The following is a 19,842-nucleotide window of genomic DNA, read 5'->3' on the forward strand; positions in this document are numbered from 1 at the left end:
AGAGCTAAGAGTGTAAAATGGTATGTGAACAAGCCCTTTTCTTACAAAACTTGTACTGGAGGTGAAGGATAGTATCCAAACACATAGTATCAGAGGGGATAAGTGCTGGGTGGGAAAATAATGCAGAGTTAGATTGGAATGGTGTCCCAGAGAATGATTAGAAGTTGGAGCAATTTGTTACTTTATGTATTGTGATCAAGGAAGGCGTACCCCTCATCCCCATCCCAGTACTGGGGATTGAACCCAGGGCACTATACCATTGAGCTACATCCCCAGCCCTTTTTGAGACAGGGTCTCCTTAAGTTGTCCAGGCTGGCCTGGAACTTGTGATCCTGCCTCCCATGTAGCTGGGATTCCAGATACACCACTCTGCTCAGCATGAAGGCTAGTTTTTAAAGAAGAAATTTCAGTGAAAGATGAAAGTGGTGGAGATTTAAGGGGATATCTAAGTATCTGGTGCAGAATGTGTGAGGCAAAGGAAAGAGAAAATCAAGAGTCTGAATCTGTCCTCAGACACTGTAAGAGGCAGTACAAGAAGGCCAGGTGTTGTCAGCATAAGGTCACAGAAGTAGTCAGGGGCAGGTTCATGTAGGTCTTGTAGAAAATGATAAGCCATTTTGGGTTTTATCTTGAGTGAGGTAGAAAACCATTAGAGGGTTTAGAGCACAGAAATGATATTTATGTGCCTTATTTTATAAGGGTACTGTGATTTAATATATACCTACCATCTAGATTCTGTAATATTTCATTAAACTGCTTTATCATATGTTGTTCTTTTTGTTTATAAGTACCAGAAGACCCCATTTTATTCCAAATTTTTGTTTAGTTTCGTAGACAGCATTTAAAATTTTTTTTTAGAATAATTTTTCTTTGAGCATGGTAGTACACTCTTAGAATCACAACAACTCGGGAGGCTGAGGCAGGAGGATTACAACTTTGAGGGCAGCCTCAGCAATTTAGTGAGACCCTAAGCCACTTAGAGAAACCTTGTCCTCTCGCTGTCTCTCTGTTAATATCTTTGATACCTGATGCCTTGTTTCCCTTATCTTGACATGTTTGCTTATTTAAGTCTCTTAAGGTTCAGAATCAGTATGTTGTTTTTAAAATTTTTTTCATTAAGCAAGATAAAATCTTGCTTTAAATATAATTTTATTTAGAATCAGTACTTTATGTAAATACAGTAAAATATTGTGGTTCAATATGGGCTCCGGAGTTAGAGTACCTAGCTTTAAATAACATCCTGAAATTTTTTTGACTTTTCTTTCTTTCTTTTTTTTTAAATATCTTTTATTTATTTATTTTTTATGTGGTGCTGAGGATTGAACCCAGTGCCTCATACGTGCGAGGCATGCACTCTTACCACTGAGCTACAGCCCCAGCCCTTGATCAACCTACCTTCCTTCCTTCCTCCCTCCCTTCCTTCCTTCCTTCCTTTCTTCCTTCCTTCCTCCCTTTCCGTTCCTATTTTTTCATTCTGGAATGGGGCTAAATAATAGAAATTTTCTCCTAGATTTGTTGTGAATGAATTAATGTGCATAGAACAGAACCTCCTCTAGGAAGTGCCTAGTGATATTAGTTATTGTATTATATGGAATACATAACCATAGAACTCACAAGGAGTTTTATTATTGAAATAGTGAGGTCATTGTTTCAGTTGTGTTTTAGACACTGTTTCTAGGCCTTCCCTGTTTTTGTTTCACAGTAACTTTGTCAGCACTTGAATGATTTTGATGGAATGTGCTAAATCCTGGAAGGCCATCAATATTGTGTGGTTCATTTTTCCATTTTGAAATAAACTTGTGACTAGTAAAAGTTTAAGTCTTAATATCGTTCTGAAATTTATCTCGCATTGGGAAAAAATGTAACTTGGGTTTGAGTAACTAAATATAAAGGATCATCTTAACTAAAAATACTGAGTTCAGTTTTCTCATATTCATGTCTTCTGAAAATTGCTTAAATATGTTAATATACTCTGATATGCTAACATAGTAACTTTAGAGCTTTGATACCATTAAATAAACTTGTTTGTTAGATCTGTGATTATAGAAATATTTTTTAACTCAGTTATTTAGGGTGAAGAACTGTGATGTCATGTTTTATCATAAGGTATTCTCTAGTTGTTTTCTCTTTGAAAAGGCTCTTCCTTTTATCCATATATGCTCCATGTGTAAAAGCCAGATTTGATCTTTTTACACATTAGTATTGTAACAGCTGCACAGTTATTGAGAAGTCCATGGCTCCTAGTGGATATATAGTTAAAATAAATTTCTTGCCTCCCAGTTCATACCAGTGTAGTAGCTGATATTGTCTTTTTTTTTTTTTTTTTTTTTTTTTTTTTTTTTTTGCAGTTTGGGGGCAGAATCAGTTTGGGTTAGGACTTGTGAAATTTATTTTTGTTTTCTTTTCTTTTTTAAGATGAGAGAGAGAGAGAGAGAGAGAGAGAGAGAGAGAGAGAGAGAGAGAGAGAATATTCAATATCTATTTTTTAGTTTTCGGTGGACATAACATCCTTGTTTGTACGTGGTCCTGAGGATCGAACCCAGGCCGCACTCATGCCAGGCGAGCGCACTACCGCTTGAGCCACATCCCCAGCCCCTATTTCTTGAGACTTACTTGGTGTTAAAGAAGGGTAATCAGAATACATGATTGAAATTCTAAACTTTTACTTTTCTTGATTAACAGTTAAGATAAAGAGTGTGTTCTTTAGCATTTGTTTTTACAAAAATGAAGGCCTTTATTTGACCAGTTTAAAATGGGTAATTTTAATCTTATTCAAAAATTATGCTGTTTAACTATTTAGAAATATACTTTGTTTGGAAACCAAAATAAATGCCACTTTAATGCTTTCTTTAAGAAAGATTGCATAGAACAATTTAAAAACCAACACCCTGAGATATTTTAGGTGGAACAATTCGAGAAGATTTCAAATTTCTGAAGAATTCTGACTTTTGCAAATTTCCTCCAGCCCCTAGAAGGCTGCTGACTACACCCAATCTGGCCTCTGCCTTTGTTCTTGCCTTAGGGAGTTGGCATTCTATAGAAACAATTTGAAGCTTAGCTTTTAAATTTGGGTATAGAATATCTGGTTCACTAGCTCTCCACTGAATAGTATTTTGTGCTTTTCATGGGATCTATGTGATAGAATATTGCTTGATTATAATCTGTGAAAGAACTTTTTCTGCAGATGTTTGTTTTCTGTTATTTAAAATGTTTCCTAGTGCAATTTAAGTCTTCTCTCCTCCCTCCTTCATTTTCATCTCTCCATCTACCTTTTCATCATAGTACCAGTAAATTTTAAGCCATGGTGTTGGCCAGAAGGCTCTGATTTACTTCGTTTTAGGTACTGAGGTATCTCACTGTGTTGGCCAAGTTGGCTTCAAACTCAACTCCTTTTTTTACCCAGTAGCTGGAACTGTAGTTGTGTGCCGCAGTACTCCATAATTCCTTTCTTTAAGATTTTTTTCCCCAAAGTATTTATTTTTTAGTTGTAGTTGGACACAACACTTTTATTTCACTTGTTTATTTATTTGTTTATTTTTGTATGTGGTGCTGAGGATCGAACCCAGGGTCTTGCATGTGCAAGGTGAGCTCTTTACCCCTGAGCCACAACCCCAGTCCCCTTTATTTTCTTTTTATGTGGTGCTGAGGATTGACCGAGTGCCTCATGCATGCTAGGTGAATGCGTTCTACCTCTGAGCCACAATTGCAGCCCAGTTTCTTTCTTTTGATTGACTGTATTTTTCTACCTTTTCCTCAGTGTTTACTCTTGTGTTATTTAAGCATACCACTGTTATCAGAAAGATGTCTTAACAACCATTAAATACTTTGATAATTTGCCAGTAAGAGAATATGGAGACAATAATATGAAATTTTCTAAGAGGAAAAATCCTGCTCATCACATGGAACAACAGTTTCCACAGGGTTTTTTTTTTTTTTTTTGTTACTGGGCATTGAACCCAGGGGCACTTGACCACTGAGCCACATCCCTAGCCTTTTAAAACAATTTTCTTTAAAATATTTTTTTAAATTTTGAGACAGGGCCTTGCTAAGTTTTATTTATATTTTAAAATATTTTTACTAGTAGTTGGACACAATACACTATAATAAATACATAAACCCAGCGTCTCACACGTGCTAGGCGAGTGCTGTACTGATGAGCCACAATCCCAGCCCCCTTGATATGTTTCTAAGGCTGGCCCCAAGCTATGATTACAGATTTGCACCACTGTGTCCTGCCAGAGAGTTTTCTTTTAAATTGGATTTGGATTATGTTACTAATGTGTTACTCCTATGTTGACTTCATGTTTCCCACTGTGCAGTTTTACCTTGATACATGATTTTGGCTTGCAAGTGTTTATTTAGGCTCTGCAGTCACCATGATTCTAGTCTTGTCTGAGTCTGGACCTGTAGCTGTGTGAAACACAGTGCTACCAGTCCAAGCACACTTGCAGGTCGTTCACTTGTTTTATGTAAACTGGCAGACTAAGCCCTCAGCTGATGTGTTAAGTTTTTCACACATTTAAATTGTGTTGTTTTTTTACCTGAGAGTACTCAATATTGTTGGTCTGGACTATAGTAATTGAATTACAGCTGAATCTGAATTAACCCAAACTGAAAAAAGTCTATCATTTGACCTAGCAGGAAATTGTTTTTTATTTGTGCTAACTGCTAAAAGTATTAAAATATTAGATACGTGAAAGCACATTAAAAAAAGAGATGTTTATTTAAAAAATATTAGGTTTACATTTGTAACTAATTTTCCAATTAATTTGTAATATGTGGGGGATAAAAAGGTCATTCTTCTTTTCTCTTCCCTAGTATGAATTAGTTATTTAATATTTTAGTTTCCCAATATATGAGAGGATGGAAATTATTCGACTTCTTGTATGTGTTTAGAAATTACAATTTATTCTTTAGTGTTAAGGAGTTTTCCTATCTTGAAAAATGTTCACCTGACGGTTAGTATGGTAGGAAGTGCATTATTAGGAACTCATCTAAAGTTTTATCCTTTCAAAATGAAATACAGCAACATTTTAAGTTTTCCTTTCACTCGCAAATTTATTGTTCACATATTCATGAATACACTCTAAGAGGGGAAATAGAGGATAATGACTACAGGGAATGGAGCTCAGATGACCTGAGTTTTTTCAGTTGTGCTCTGATTCTCACTAGCTTGTATCTTTGGGAGAGTTCCCTAACCTTTAAGTTCCTTAGCTTACTGAAAATGTGAAACAGGTTTACTAATAAAGCCTACCTTACAAGGTCCCCCCCCCCACAATATAGGGATCGAACCTAGGAGTGATTTAATTGCTGGGTCAAATTCCCCAACCCCTCCCCCCAAATACTTTTTTATTTATTAGTTGTAGATGGACACAGTACTTTTATTTATTCAGTTTTATGTGGTGCTGAGAATCGAAGCCAGTGCCTCACACATGCTAAGCAATGCTATAACACTGAGCCACATCCCCAGCCCCCCAGGCCCACTTCCCAGCCCTTTTACATTTGATAGGCTTTTTTTTTGTAGTTGTGGATGGACAGAATGTGCCTTTATTTTTATGTGGTGCTAAGGATCGAACCCAGTGCCTCACACATGCTAGGCTACAGCCTCAGCCCAGCCCTTTTAAATTTGATACAGGGTCTTGCTAAGTTGCTTAGGGGCTTGCTGATTTGCTGAGTCTGGCCTCAAACTTGTGAACCTCCTGCCTTAGCCTCCTGAGTCACCTGGAATACAGGCATATGCTACCAGGCTTAGCTACAAATTGTTTTAGGTCTTTTTTTTCTTTTAAAGAGAGAGAGAGTGAGAATTTTTTAATATTTATTTTTTAGTTTTCAGCAGACACAACTTCTTTGTTTGTATGTGGTGCTGAGGATTGAACCCGGGCCTCACGTATGCCAGGTGAGCACGCTACCGCTTGAGCCACATCCCCAGCCCCTTGTTTTAGGTCTTAAGTGACAGATGCATGTGCATGCTTTGCATGGAGCCCACCTTAAAGGGAGTTATATGAAGAGGTCTGCTATTCTTGCACTGCTTGCTTTTAATCCCCCACACCTTCCCAAACCTGTGCTAGACTGGGAGGCATTTCTGAGTAGCTTCCCTTCCTGTCTAATCCAGCATCCCCTTTTTCTGTGGAGCAGATTGTGGTAGAGCAATTAATTTTTTTTTTTTTGTATAGGGGATTGAACCCTGGGGTACTCAATTAGTGAGCCACATCTCCAGCCCTTTTTATAATTTTTTTGTTTTGAGACAGGGTCTTGCTAAGTTTTTTATGGCTTTGCTAAGTTGATGAGGCTGGCATTGAACTTGGATCCTCCTACTTCAGCCTCTCAAGCCACTGGGACTACAGGTGTATGTCACCAAGTCTGGCTAGACTTTGGTTTAAAAAAAATTTTTTTTTAAATTGTAGATAGACCCATTACCTTTATTATTATTATTTAATTTTTATTTTCTATGTGGTACCAGGGATTGAATCCAGTGCCTCACATGTGCTCCGCAAGAACTTTACCCCGGTTCATGGAGTCCTGTGTACAGATATTATACCTGGTTCTATTGAACTCTACTTAATCCTTTCTCACCTCTGTGCTCCTTTTACCAAGTCACTCCTCAACACTTACTGTAACCCTTTGAATTTTTTGTCCATTGTCATTTAAAAAACTCTTTAAAAATTGAACCATTTCGCATGCAGATACAGTCTTCTTGGTCTGCTATTAATCCCCCACTACTGACATTGTAAGTTATTGAAATGTACACTTCCAGACCGTTTTCAGATTTTTGATTTCTGTATATCTATCTGTCTCTCTATTTATAAACATAACATGGTATTCTGAAAGTATCGTTCTGCTTTTGGAGGTCTACATTGTGTTTTTCAGAAGCAGGCCTAAAACACAGAGATGAATCCATGTTACCTAGGTTGAGTTCAAACCGGTATGTGCACTGTGATTCCCATTATATTGTTCTACCTACTAATGGACAGTTAAGTTATATCCAGACCTCCCCCCCTCCCCCATTAAGTAAAACCCCTGTGGAGAGACATGTAGATGCCTTTATGAACACATTGATAATTTTTCATGGCAGTGTTTTCCAAAAACCAGTTAGTAAAATCAATTGATTCCTTTGCAGCCTGAAATTACCTTCATTCCAGTTTACTGGTATAAGAACCACAGTATATCAGCAACTATTCTCCAATAGTAGTTCAGGCAGAAGTCATTCTAGATAACAATCAGTGCGGGATCCTCCATGTATTTTACACAGCCCATGGCAGGGGACATCTAATCAGGTGAGACAGACTGATTAGATTTATTCTGTTTGTTGGCTTTGTTTTTTCAGGCCTGAATTTTGCACATTTCAATTAATTGTAGGTCAAATATCAGGCGGATTCTTCACTGGGCTTGAAATGTGATAAAGCTGCTTCTTATTTTTAAGAAGGCCGTTGCAATCCTGCATTTATTTTACACCTCAGTGCATGTTTTACACACAAACACACACCCCCCCTCACACACACACACATCAACAAACACAAACACATAATTAGAGCACATTTAACACTCAAATAAAGCTTTCACTATTAATTCATGACTAAGGTATTCTTTTAATAAGAATTGTGCCTTGGTCTCCACTGGGGAAACATTGTTCAATGTGCGTTTTCTGGTTTGTTGTAGGGCAGTGAATGTTCACTTTTTGGCAATGATATAGAAATGGGGAGTAAGAGTTTAAAAGTTTTTATAGTAGGTAGGCAGCGTCAGAGTATGGAATCTAAGAATAAGAAATTGGGGAATTTCCACTTTTTTTCTTCATTTCAATCTCCTAATAATTCATATATATTTTCCAAATGTCTCTGAGAAAACAAGGACTAGGTCAATCCACATATCCGTGAACCATAGCAGAATGCAATTCTGAATTTCATAGAAACAGTCATAAAATCAAAAAGACAGGTGCTGGGGTTTTGGCTCAGCACTAGAGTGCTGGCTTCGCACTTTCAAAGGTCCTGATTTGGATCCCCAAAACCATATGTGAAAGGAATGAATGAATCAATGCATGAGTGTATGATGAATGAATTAAAGGTATAAGGAGGAGGAGGAAGAGGAGAAGGAGGAGGAGAAATAGAAGAAGATGATGAGTAATTTGACAGAAGGGAAAATGGGGAGCAGAGTGAGTTTAAAGTGTGGTTTCCAATTCCCAAACGTTAAATTACAGCAGCTGGGATAGAGAGAGAAGATGGGAGGGCAGGAGAGGTCGGAGAGTAGAGGATAGAAAAGGTAGCAGAATACAACAGTTACTAATATGGCATTTTGTAAAAATGTGGATGTGTAAACAATGTGATTGTGCAATCTGTATATGGGGTAACAATGGGAGTTCATAACTCACTTGAATCTAATGTAGGAAATATGATATCTCAAGAGCTATGTAATGTTTTCAGCAACGAATATAAAAAAGAGGTGTTCATTTTACTTTGTAGTTGAGATCTATTTCCGTGACATGTTTAGTTGTGTTCCCTCCTATAGTCCTCCCATGCTCTAGTTATTCTGATATGGAAAAACTAGCTGATATGCCCAACCAGTCTGAAAATCAGTGACAATTTTTCATTAAGCCTAAAGTCACTTCACATTTGCTACAGTCATACTAAATACACTTCTTTGTTGGGAGTTTCAAATATATTTCCATCAGCTAGATCACAAGTACCTAGAACTCCCATTCTTGTTTATGTAATAGTGAGTTCATCAGATTAAATGCTGTACTCTTGAATAAAACAAAATAGGAATAATTTACTCATAAGCTTCCTATGTAAACCATCTTTATTTACAAAATACTATCTTAAGAATTATAGTTTCATTGAGCTTCAATTGGAGCCAAAGTATAGTCAATTACTGAAGTAAAAGCAGTTACTTAAAAACTAAAAATGAGAGAAAAGTCAAATTACATTTGAAGAGAGAGCAACAGTATGAGGTTTCTTGATTGGTTCTGGATGTTGAGTAACAGGCTCATTTGCAGGTGGAAGGAACCCTTCAGGGAAATCACTTGTACTTTCAGAATGCGGGTGTAGAGGGCTGAATTCCAGCTCTTGGGGGAAGATTGAGAGGAAAACCCTCTCCCTGCATAGACACTTCGCATTGGAAATGGAGTGGGTGGCGGGCCAGGTGGAAAATAATCTCCAGGTTCCCATACAAGTTTCCTCGGAGAGGTGGAGGGAAAAAAAAGGTCCTCTTCTCATGAACTGACTCCTTGGGTCAACTGGAAACAAGGCACCCCTTTGATTGCCAGCTTCAGTTCTTCCTCATTCACTTGAAAGAGTCTCCAGCTTGTTTTAGCTTCAGCTATTTGTGATCTGAGGGTTTCAGATTCACCTTGGAGGGACTGTATCCTCCTTGATAGATGCGCCCTCATTTCATCCTGTTGACCATGTTTAGCCTTCTGTGCTTTGAGCTCTTCTTCTAGAAAGAGCATTTCAACGCCATGGCTGGATTCGGACCAATGCAGCTTTTCGTAGGTTGCCTCCAGATGTTGTGCTTCCCTTGAACCCTTCTCAAACCTGCAGTCCTTTAAAGATGAGGCTAAGCCTTCATGTTCTTTTTCAACAAGGCTCACTTTTTCAAGAAGTCCACACTTTTTTTCAATAAGTCCCGCAAGATTTACAGCCAGCTTTTTTTCTCTTCCCACGTAAAGCCTGCTACTAACCGACTGAAAACATCTCCAGAAAAGTAAGAGAACAGCCAAAAATCTAAGAGCTGTACACATCACCAACTCCCAAGGAAAGCCATAAGGAAGATGGCCTGGCTTCATGTCTTCGGACAATGCTGCCACAACCGTTGGTGCTTCTTCCAGAACCACCCACTAGTATGGCTGAGAGGCAGCCCTTGGCTCCTCCATCACACCAAGACGGCTTTGGCTCTTGCCACCACAACCACAGCCTGCCCAGGCAGGCCAACGCAGGCTGTGGACACTCAGGTGTTTGGTCAGGAACTCCAACCTGCACCAGGCAACGGAGCAGACCACTGCGATCCCCTTCAGGGTGTGAGCGTATGGCAGGTGGTGGGCGTATGGTGGTGGGAGCCATGATCAAGGGCTCCCAGGAGCCTTGTTGTGCTCAACTGCCCATCAGGGGAGTCTTGTCCCCTTCCCTACCCAGTGCATCCTCAAGTGCCACAGGTTTAGGTCCCTCCCACTCCAGCCAGAGAGAATTCCTCCCCATGCCACACACCCCTTGATTTGGTTTAGGCCAGGCCAAGGCGGGGCTTAGTAGGAAGATTCCATCCAGTCATCATAACATTCAGTTTGATGTCACTCAAATTCTAAAGCTGTCTAAACTGTTCAAACAGCTTTCAAGGCCTATATTGGTCTTTGTGTCGCTTGCCTTTTGTTTTATTTTATTTTATTTTATTTTTTGTGTTTTTTTTGGCCTTTAGTTTTAGTGACTCAGTCCTTTCCCTGCCCTTGTACTCTCCCTATTTCCTCCTTCCTTGCTTCCTTCCTCCCTTCCTGGTTTTTCTCCTTTTCTTCTTCCTTCTTTTCTACCTCCCTCCATCCCTCCAACTTTGCCTCCCTCCCTTCCAACTTTTTCTCTCCCTTCCGTCCCTTTTTTTTTTTCTTGCAAGTGTTTGGGGTGAAAATCCATGGCAGGCCAGCCCCAAGCTAGGCAAGGTCACTGCCAGTGAGCTACAACATCCCCAGATCTGCTGCCACTTCCTACGCAAGTAATTTGAATTATCTCTAAAGAGAAACTCTCACATTAGTCTACTTTCAGTAATTTCAGAAGAGTTGCTAACATGGGCACAAATCAGTATGACAAGTCATTTTTGAGAAGCACGGCACAGAAAATGTTCCCAAAAAGAGGGTGTTGAAAACGTCAGTTGGTTTTCAGGTCAGCATTTCTAGACTAGTATTTGTTGAAAATTCTTCAAACTCTTCTTTCAGATGTTTTTTTTTTTTGGACTTTTCATGGGCTTGAAAACATCTAAGGAAGCTGGCTGGTCCTTATAAATATATAGCCAAGAGAAGGATGGATATGACTCTCTGAAATGGATGTAAATCATGAACGTGAATTATATTGTTGATGTTAAGACAACGAGTTCATGGCTTGATGTACCAAAAGGACATCCCAACATTGTTTTCCTCCCAATTTAGCACTTGACTTGTTGATGAGTCACATATGAGGTTCGAAGGAGAAGATGCACAAGTCATCACTGGTTTTGTAAGCATGCAAGTTCCAAGCCCATAGGCCACCATGCATGATTAGACCTGTTGTTATTTACACTTACATGGCCAGAGCTGTATCACTGTCTCAAAGTTGCCAAATGAGAGTAGCTTGTTTTCCTCTTCAGCACCTGTATCGAATGACCAGCTTTCAAGTGGACTTCCCTGAGCCTTTTCAGTATCTGAACATGCGAGTCCAAAACACTTTAGTCCTACTACTAAAAAGGATACTCACTGTAACACTGTTTTTCTGACCATTAAATGGACAATAAGGTGACCCTGGTGTGCAATGAACAGGACTCATTGAAGATGTAATGCCTGTTGGTGAATGACACTTTTCTAGGTTTCACGGGCCATGTGGAGGAATCAGCCCAAACACCTTGAAATACCACTTAATTCATAGTTTACTTAAGGACACATGTGGCTTAGGGAGAACTTCTTTCCTCTGAAAGTGTTTCTTCAAACGAGATGAGAGTCGAAAAGAAGGTATTGAGAACACTAAGTAAAATGGCTGTGCTTTGTGGAACTGGGAGGATTCCTCAATACATGTAACAATGTTTGTCACTGCCTTTGGACCTAACACGTATCAGTGTATATGAACAGAGGCACAGCAAGAAAGATAGCTGGCATAAAACACCAAGGGGAAGGGGCTAAGCTGCCTTACTAGGTTTACTTTTTTCACTCTGGTGGCACTTTCTGTTGTCTGTATGAACAGAGTTTCCAAGTACTTTCCCACTTAGCGGGCCTCTCTGTTATTCATACAGTTGAACTACCAGGGAGAGATGGATCAGTTTACCACCTGTGAGGCCTTTTCTTCCACATTTTCTGCCCATTGCATGCTTTGGTTTTTTCCAGCTCTTCCTACAAGCCCCCCTAATCCTGATCTCCCCTTAGTCCTGATGATTTCTTTAAGTTTCCCCTTTGCTCCTGTTCATGGAGTCCTGTGTACAGATATTATACCTGATTCTATTGAACTCTACTTAATCCTTTCTCACCTCTGTGCTCCTTTTACCAAGTCACTCCTCAATACTTACTGTAACCCTTTGAATTTTTTGTCCATGGTCATTTAAAAAACTCTTTAAAAATTGAACCATTTCGCATGCAGATACAGTCTTCTTGGTCTGCTATTAATCCCCCACTACTGACATTGTAAGTTATTGAAATGTACACTTCCAGACCGTTTTCAGATTTTTGATTTCTGTATATCTATCTGTCTCTCTATTTACAAACATAACATGGTATTCTGAAAGTATCGTTCTGCTTTTGGAGCACTACATTGTGTTTTTCAGAAGCAGGCCTATAACACAGAGATGAATCCATGTTACCTAGGTTGAGCTCAAATTGGTATGTGCACTGTGATTCCCATTATATTGTTCTACCTACTAATGGACAGTTAAGTTATATCCAGACCTCCCCCCCTCCCCCATTAAGTAAAACCCCTGTGGAGAGACATGTGGATGCCTTTATGAACATATTGATAATTTTTCATGGCAGTGTTTTCCAAAAACCAGTTAGTAAAATCAATTGATTCCTTTGCAGCCTGAAGTTACCTTCATTCCAGTTTACTGGTATAAGAACCACAGTACATCAGCAACTATTCTCCAATAGTATTTCAGGCAGAAGTCATTCTAGATAACAATCAGTGCGGGATCCTCCATGTATTTTACACAGCCCATGGCAGGGGACATCTAATCAGGTGAGACAGACTGATTAGATTTATTCTGTTTGTAGGCTTTGTTTTTTTAGGCCTGAATTTTTCACATTTCAATTAATTGTAGGTCAAGTATCAGGCGGATTCTTCACTGGGCTTGAAATGTGATAAAGCTGCTTCTTATTTTTAAGAAGGCCGTTGCAATCCTGCATTTATTTTACACCTCAGTGCATGTTTTACACACAAACACACACCCCCACCTCACACACACACACATCAACAAACACAAACACATAATTAGAGCACATTTAGCACTCAAATAAAGCTTTCACTATTAATTCATGACTAAGGTATTCTTTTAATAAGAATTGTGCCTTGGTCTCTACTGGGGAAACATTGTTCAATGTGCGTTCTCTGGTTTGTTGTAGGGCAGTGAATGTTCACTTCTTGGCAATGATATAGAAATGGGGAGTAAGAGTTTAAATGTTTTTATAGTAGGTAGGCAGCGTCAGAGTATGGAATCTAAGAATAAGAAATTGGGGAATTTCCACTTTTTTTCTTCATTTCAATCTCCTAATAATTCATATATATTTTCCAAATGTCTCTGAGAAAACAAGGACTAGGTCAATCCACATAACCGTGAACCATAGCAGAATGCAATTCTGAATTTCATAGAAACAGTCATAAAATCAAAAAGACAGGTGCTGGGGTTTTGGCTCAGCACTAGAGTGCTGGCTTCGCACTTTCAAAGGTCCTGAGTAGGATCCCCAACACCACATGTGTTGAATGAATGTGAATGAATGAAGCAATGCATGAGTGTATGATGAATGAATTAAAGGTATAAGGAGGAGGAGGAAGAGGAGAAGGAGGAGGAGAAATAGAAGAAGATGATGAGTAATTTGACAGAAGGGAAAATGGGGAGCAGAGTGAGTTTAAAGTGTGGTTTCCAATTCCCAAACATTAAATTACAGCAGCTGGGATAGAGAGAGAAGATGGGAGGGCAGGAGAGGGGGGAGAGTAGAGGATAGAAAAGGTAGCAGAATACAACAGTTACTAATATGGCATTTTGTAAAAATGTGGATGTGTAAACAATGTGATTGTGCAATCTGTATATGGGGTAACAATGGGAGTTCATAACTCACTTGAATCTAATGTGGGAAATATGATATCTCAAGAGCTATGTAATGTTCTCAGCAACGAATATAAAAAAGAGGTCTTCATTTTTCTATGTAGTTGAGGTCTCCTATTTCCGTGACATGTTTAGTTGTGTTTCCTCCTATAGTCCTCCCATGCTCTAGTTATTCTGATATGGAAAAACTAGCTGATATGCCCAACCAGTCTGAAAATCAGTGACAATTTTTCATTAAGCCTAAAGTCACTTCACATTTGCTACAGTCATACTAAATACACTTCTTTGTTGGGAGTTTCAAATATATTTCCATCAGCTAGATCACAAGTACCTAGAACTCCCATTCTTGTTTATGTAATAGTGAGTTCATCAGATTAAATGCTGTACTCTTGAATAAAACAAAATAGGAATAATTTACTCATAAGCTTCCTATGTAAACCATCTTTATTTACAAAATACTATCTTAAGAATTATAGTTTCATTGAGCTTCAATTGGAGCCAAAGTATAGTCAATTACTGAAGTAAAAGCAGTTACTTAAAAACTAAAAATGAGAGAAAAGTCAAATTACATTTGAAGAGAGAGCAACAGTATGAGGTTTCTTGATTGGTTCTGGATGTTGAGTAACAGGCTCATTTGCAGGTGGAAGGAAAACTTCAGGGAAATCACTTGTACTTTCAGAATGCGGGTGTAGAGGGCTGAATTCCAGCTCTTGGGGGAAGATTGAGAGGAAAACCCTCTCCCTGCATAGACACTTCGCATTGGAAATGGAGTGGGTGGCGGGCCAGGTGGAAAATAATCTCCAGGTTCCCATACAAGTTTCCTCGGAGAGGTGGAGGGAAAAAAAAGGTCCTCTTCTCATGAACTGACTCCTTGGGTCAACTGGAAACAAGGCACCCCTTTGATTGCCAGCTTCAGTTCTTCCTCATTCACTTGAAAGAGTCTCCAGCTTGTTTTAGCTTCAGCTATTTGTGATCTGAGGGTTTCAGATTCACCTTGGAGGGACTGTATCCTTCTTGATAGATGCGCCCTCATTTCATCCTGTTGACCATGTTTAGCCTTCTGTGCTTTGAGCTCTTCTTCTAGAAAGAGCATTTCAACGCCATGGCTGGATTCGGACCAATGCAGCTTTTCGTAGGTTGCCTCCAGATGTTGTGCTTCCCTTGAACCCTTCTCAAACCTGCAGTCCTTTAAAGATGAGGCTAAGCCTTCATGTTCTTTTTCAACAAGGCTCACTTTTTCAAGAAGTCCACACTTTTTTTCAATAAGTCCCGCAAGATTTACAGCCAGCTTTTTTTCTCTTCCCACGTAAAGCCTGCTACTAACCGACTGAAAACATCTCCAGAAAAGTAAGAGAACAGCCAAAAATCTAAGAGCTGTACACATCACCAACTCCCAAGGAAAGCCATAAGGAAGATGGCCTGGCTTCATGTCTTCGGACAATGCTGCCACAACCGTTGGTGCTTCTTCCAGAACCACCCACTAGTATGGCTGAGAGGCAGCCCTTGGCTCCTCCATCACACCAAGACGGCTTTGGCTCTTGCCACCACAACCACAGCCTGCCCAGGCAGGCCAACGCAGGCTGTGGACACTCAGGTGTTTGGTCAGGAACTCCAACCTGCACCAGGCAATGGAGCAGACCACTGCGATCCCCTTCAGGGTGTGAGCGTATGGCAGGTGGTGGGCGTATGGTGGTGGGAGCCATGATCAAGGGCTCCCAGGAGCCTTGTTGTGCTCAACTGCCCATCAGGGGAGTCTTGTCCCCTTCCCTACCCAGTGCATCCTCAAGTGCCACAGGTTTAGGTCCCTCCCACTCCAGCCAGAGAGAATTCCTCCCCATGCCACACACCCCTTGATTTGGTTTAGGCCAGGCCAAGGCGGGGCTTAGTAGGAAGATTCCATCCAGTCATCATAACATTCAGTTTGATGTCACTCAAATTCTAAAGCTGTCTAAACTGTTCAAACAGCTTTCAAGGCCTATATTGGTCTTTGTGTCGCTTGCCTTTTGTTTTATTTTATTTTATTTTATTTTTTGTTTTTTTTTTTGCCTTTAGTTTTAGTGACTCAGTCCTTTCCCTGCCCTTGTACTCTCCCTATTTCCTCCTTCCTTGCTTCCTTCCTCCCTTCCTGGTTTTTCTCCTTTTCTTCTTCCTTCTTTTCTACCTCCCTCCATCCCTCCAACTTTGCCTCCCTCCCTTCCAACTTTTTCTCTCCCTTCCGTCCCTTTTTTTTTTTCTTGCAAGTGTTTGGGGTGAAAATCCATGGCAGGCCAGCCCCAAGCTAGGCAAGGTCACTGCCAGTGAGCTACAACATCCCCAGACCTGCTGCCACTTCCTACGCAAGTAATTTGAATTATCTCTAAAGAGAAACTCTCACATTAGTCTACTTTCAGTAATTTCAGAAGAGTTGCTAACATGGGCACAAATCAATTATGACAAGTCATTTTTGAGAAGCACGGCACAGAAAATGTTCCCAAAAAGAGGGTGTTGAAAACGTCAGTTGGTTTTCAGGTCAGCATTTCTAGACTAGTATTTGTTGAAAATTCTTCAAACTCTTCTTTCAGATGTTTTTTTTTTTTTGGACTTTTCATGGGCTTGAAAACATCTAAGGAAGCTGGCTGGTCCTTATAAATATATAGCCAAGAGAAGGATGGATATGACTCTCTGAAATGGATGTAAATCATGAACGTGAATTATATTGTTGATGTTAAGACAACGAGTTCATGGCTTGATGTACCAAAAGGACATCCCAACATTGTTTTCCTCCCAAGTTAGCACTTGACCTGTTGATGAGTCACATATGAGGTTCGAAGGAGAAGATGCACAAGTCATCACTGGTTTTGTAAGCATGCAAGTTCCAAGCCCATAGGCCACCATGCATGATTAGACCTGTTGTTATTTACACTTACATGGCCAGAGCTGTATCACTGTCTCAAAGTTGCCAAATGAGAGTAGCTTGTTTTCCTCTCCAGCACCTGTATCGAATGACCAGCTTTCAAGTGGACTTCCCTGAGCCTTTTCAGTATCTGAACATGCGAGTCCAAAACACTTTAGTCCTACTACTAAAAAGGATACTCACTGTAACACTGTTTTTCTGACCATTAAATGGACAATAAGGTGACCCTGGTGTGCAATGAACAGGACTCATTGAAGATGTAATGCCTGTTGGTGAATGACACTTTTCTAGGTTTCACGGGCCATGTGGAGGAATCAGCCCAAACACCTTGAAATACCACTTAATTCATAGTTTACTTAAGGACACATGTGGCTTAGGGAGAACTTCTTTCCTCTGAAAGTGTTTCTTCAAACGAGATGAGAGTCGAAAAGAAGGTATTGAGAACACTAAGTAAAATGGCTGTGCTTTGTGGAACTGGGAGGATTCCTCAATACATGTAACAATGTTTGTCACTGCCTTTGGACCTAACACGTATCAGTGTATATGAACAGAGGCACAGCAAGAAAGATAGCTGGCATAAAACACCAAGAGGAAGGGGCTAAGCTGCCTTACTAGGTTTACTTTTTTCACTCTGGTGGCACTTTCTGTTGTCTGTATGAACAGAGTTTCAAAGTACTTTCCCACTTAGCCGGCCTCTCTGTTATTCATACAGTTGAACTACCAGGGAGAGATGGATCAGTTTACCACCTGTGAGGCCTTTTCTTCCACATTTTCTGCCCATTGCATGCTTTGGTTTTTTCCAGCTCTTCCTACAAGCCCCCCTAATCCTGATCTCCCCTTAGTCCTGATGATTTCTTTAAGTTTCCCCTTTGCTCCTGTTCATGGAGTCCTGTGTACAGATATTATACCTGATTCTATTGAACTCTACTTAATCCTTTCTCACCTCTGTGCTCCTTTTACCAAGTCACTCCTCAACACTTACTGTAACCCTTTGAATTTTTTGTCCATTGTCATTTAAAAAACTCTTTAAAAATTGAACCATTTCGCATGCAGATACAGTCTTCTTGGTCTGCTATTAATCCCCCACTACTGACATTGTAAGTTATTGAAATGTACACTTCCAGACCGTTTTCAGATTTTTGATTTCTGTATATCTATCTGTCTCTCTATTTACAAACATAACATGGTATTCTGAAAGTATCGTTCTGCTTTTGGAGCACTACATTGTGTTTTTCAGAAGCAGGCCTATAACACAGAGATGAATCCATGTTACCTAGGTTGAGTTCAAATTGGTATGTGCACTGTGATTCCCATTATATTGTTCTACCTACTAATGGACAGTTAAGTTATATCCAGACCTCCCCCCCTCCCCCATTAAGTAAAACCCCTGTGGAGAGACATGTGGATGCCTTTATGAACATATTGATAATTTTTCATGGCAGTGTTTTCCAAAAACCAGTTAGTAAAATCAATTGATTCCTTTGCAGCCTGAAGTTACCTTCATTCCAGTTTACTGGTATAAGAACCACAGTACATCAGCAACTATTCTCCAATAGTATTTCAGGCAGAAGTCATTCTAGATAACAATCAGTGCGGGATCCTCCATGTATTTTACACAGCCCATGGCAGGGGACATCTAATCAGGTGAGACAGACTGATTAGATTTATTCTGTTTGTAGGCTTTGTTTTTTTAGGCCTGAATTTTTCACATTTCAATTAATTGTAGGTCAAGTATCAGGCGGATTCTTCACTGGGCTTGAAATGTGATAAAGCTGCTTCTTATTTTTAAGAAGGCCGTTGCAATCCTGCATTTATTTTACACCTCAGTGCATGTTTTACACACAAACACACACCCCCACCTCACACACACACACATCAACAAACACAAACACATAATTAGAGCACATTTAGCACTCAAATAAAGCTTTCACTATTAATTCATGACTAAGGTATTCTTTTAATAAGAATTGTGCCTTGGTCTCTACTGGGGAAACATTGTTCAATGTGCGTTCTCTGGTTTGTTGAAGGGCAGTGAATGTTCACTTGTTGGCAATGATATAGAAATGGGGAGTAAGAGTTTAAATGTTTTTATAGTAGGTAGGCAGCGTCAGAGTATGGAATCTAAGAATAAGAAATTGGGGAATTTCCACTTTTTTTCTTCATTTCAATCTCCTAATAATTCATATATATTTTCCAAATGTCTCTGAGAAAACAAGGACTAGGTCAATCCACATAACCGTGAACCATAGCAGAATGCAATTCTTAATTTCATAGAAACAGTCATAAAATCAAAAAGACAGGTGCTGGGGTTTTGGCTCAGCACTAGAGTGCTGGCTTCGCACTTTCAAAGGTCCTGAGTAGGATCCCCAACACCATATGTGTTGAATGAATGTGAATGAATGAAGCAATGCATGAGTGTATGATGAATGAATTAAAGGTATAAGGAGGAGGAGGAAGAGGAGAAGGAGGAGGAGAAATAGAAGAAGATGATGAGTAATTTGACAGAAGGGAAAATGGGGAGCAGAGTGAGTTTAAAGTGTGGTTTCCAATTCCCAAACGTTAAATTACAGCAGCTGGGATAGAGAGAGAAGATGGGAGGGCAGGAGAGGGGGGAGAGTAGAGGATAGAAAAGGTAGCAGAATAGAACAGTTACTAATATGGCATTTTGTAAAAATGTGGATGTGTAAACAATGTGATTGTGCAATCTGTATATGGGGTAACAATGGGAGTTCATAACTCACTTGAATCTAATGTGGGAAATATGATATCTCAAGAGCTATGTAATGTTCTCAGCAATGAATATAAAAAAGAGGTCTTCATTTTTCTTTGTAGTTGAGGTCTCCTATTTCCGTGACATGTTTAGTTGTGTTCCCTCCTATAGTCCTCCCATGCTCTAGTTATTCTGATATGGAAAAACTAGCTGATATGCCCAACCAGTCTGAAAATCAGTGACAATTTTTCATTAAGCCTAAAGTCACTTCACA

This window comes from Callospermophilus lateralis, unplaced genomic scaffold (genome assembly GCF_048772815.1).
Source record: "Callospermophilus lateralis isolate mCalLat2 unplaced genomic scaffold, mCalLat2.hap1 Scaffold_286, whole genome shotgun sequence".
Classification (NCBI taxonomy): domain Eukaryota; kingdom Metazoa; phylum Chordata; class Mammalia; order Rodentia; family Sciuridae; genus Callospermophilus; species Callospermophilus lateralis.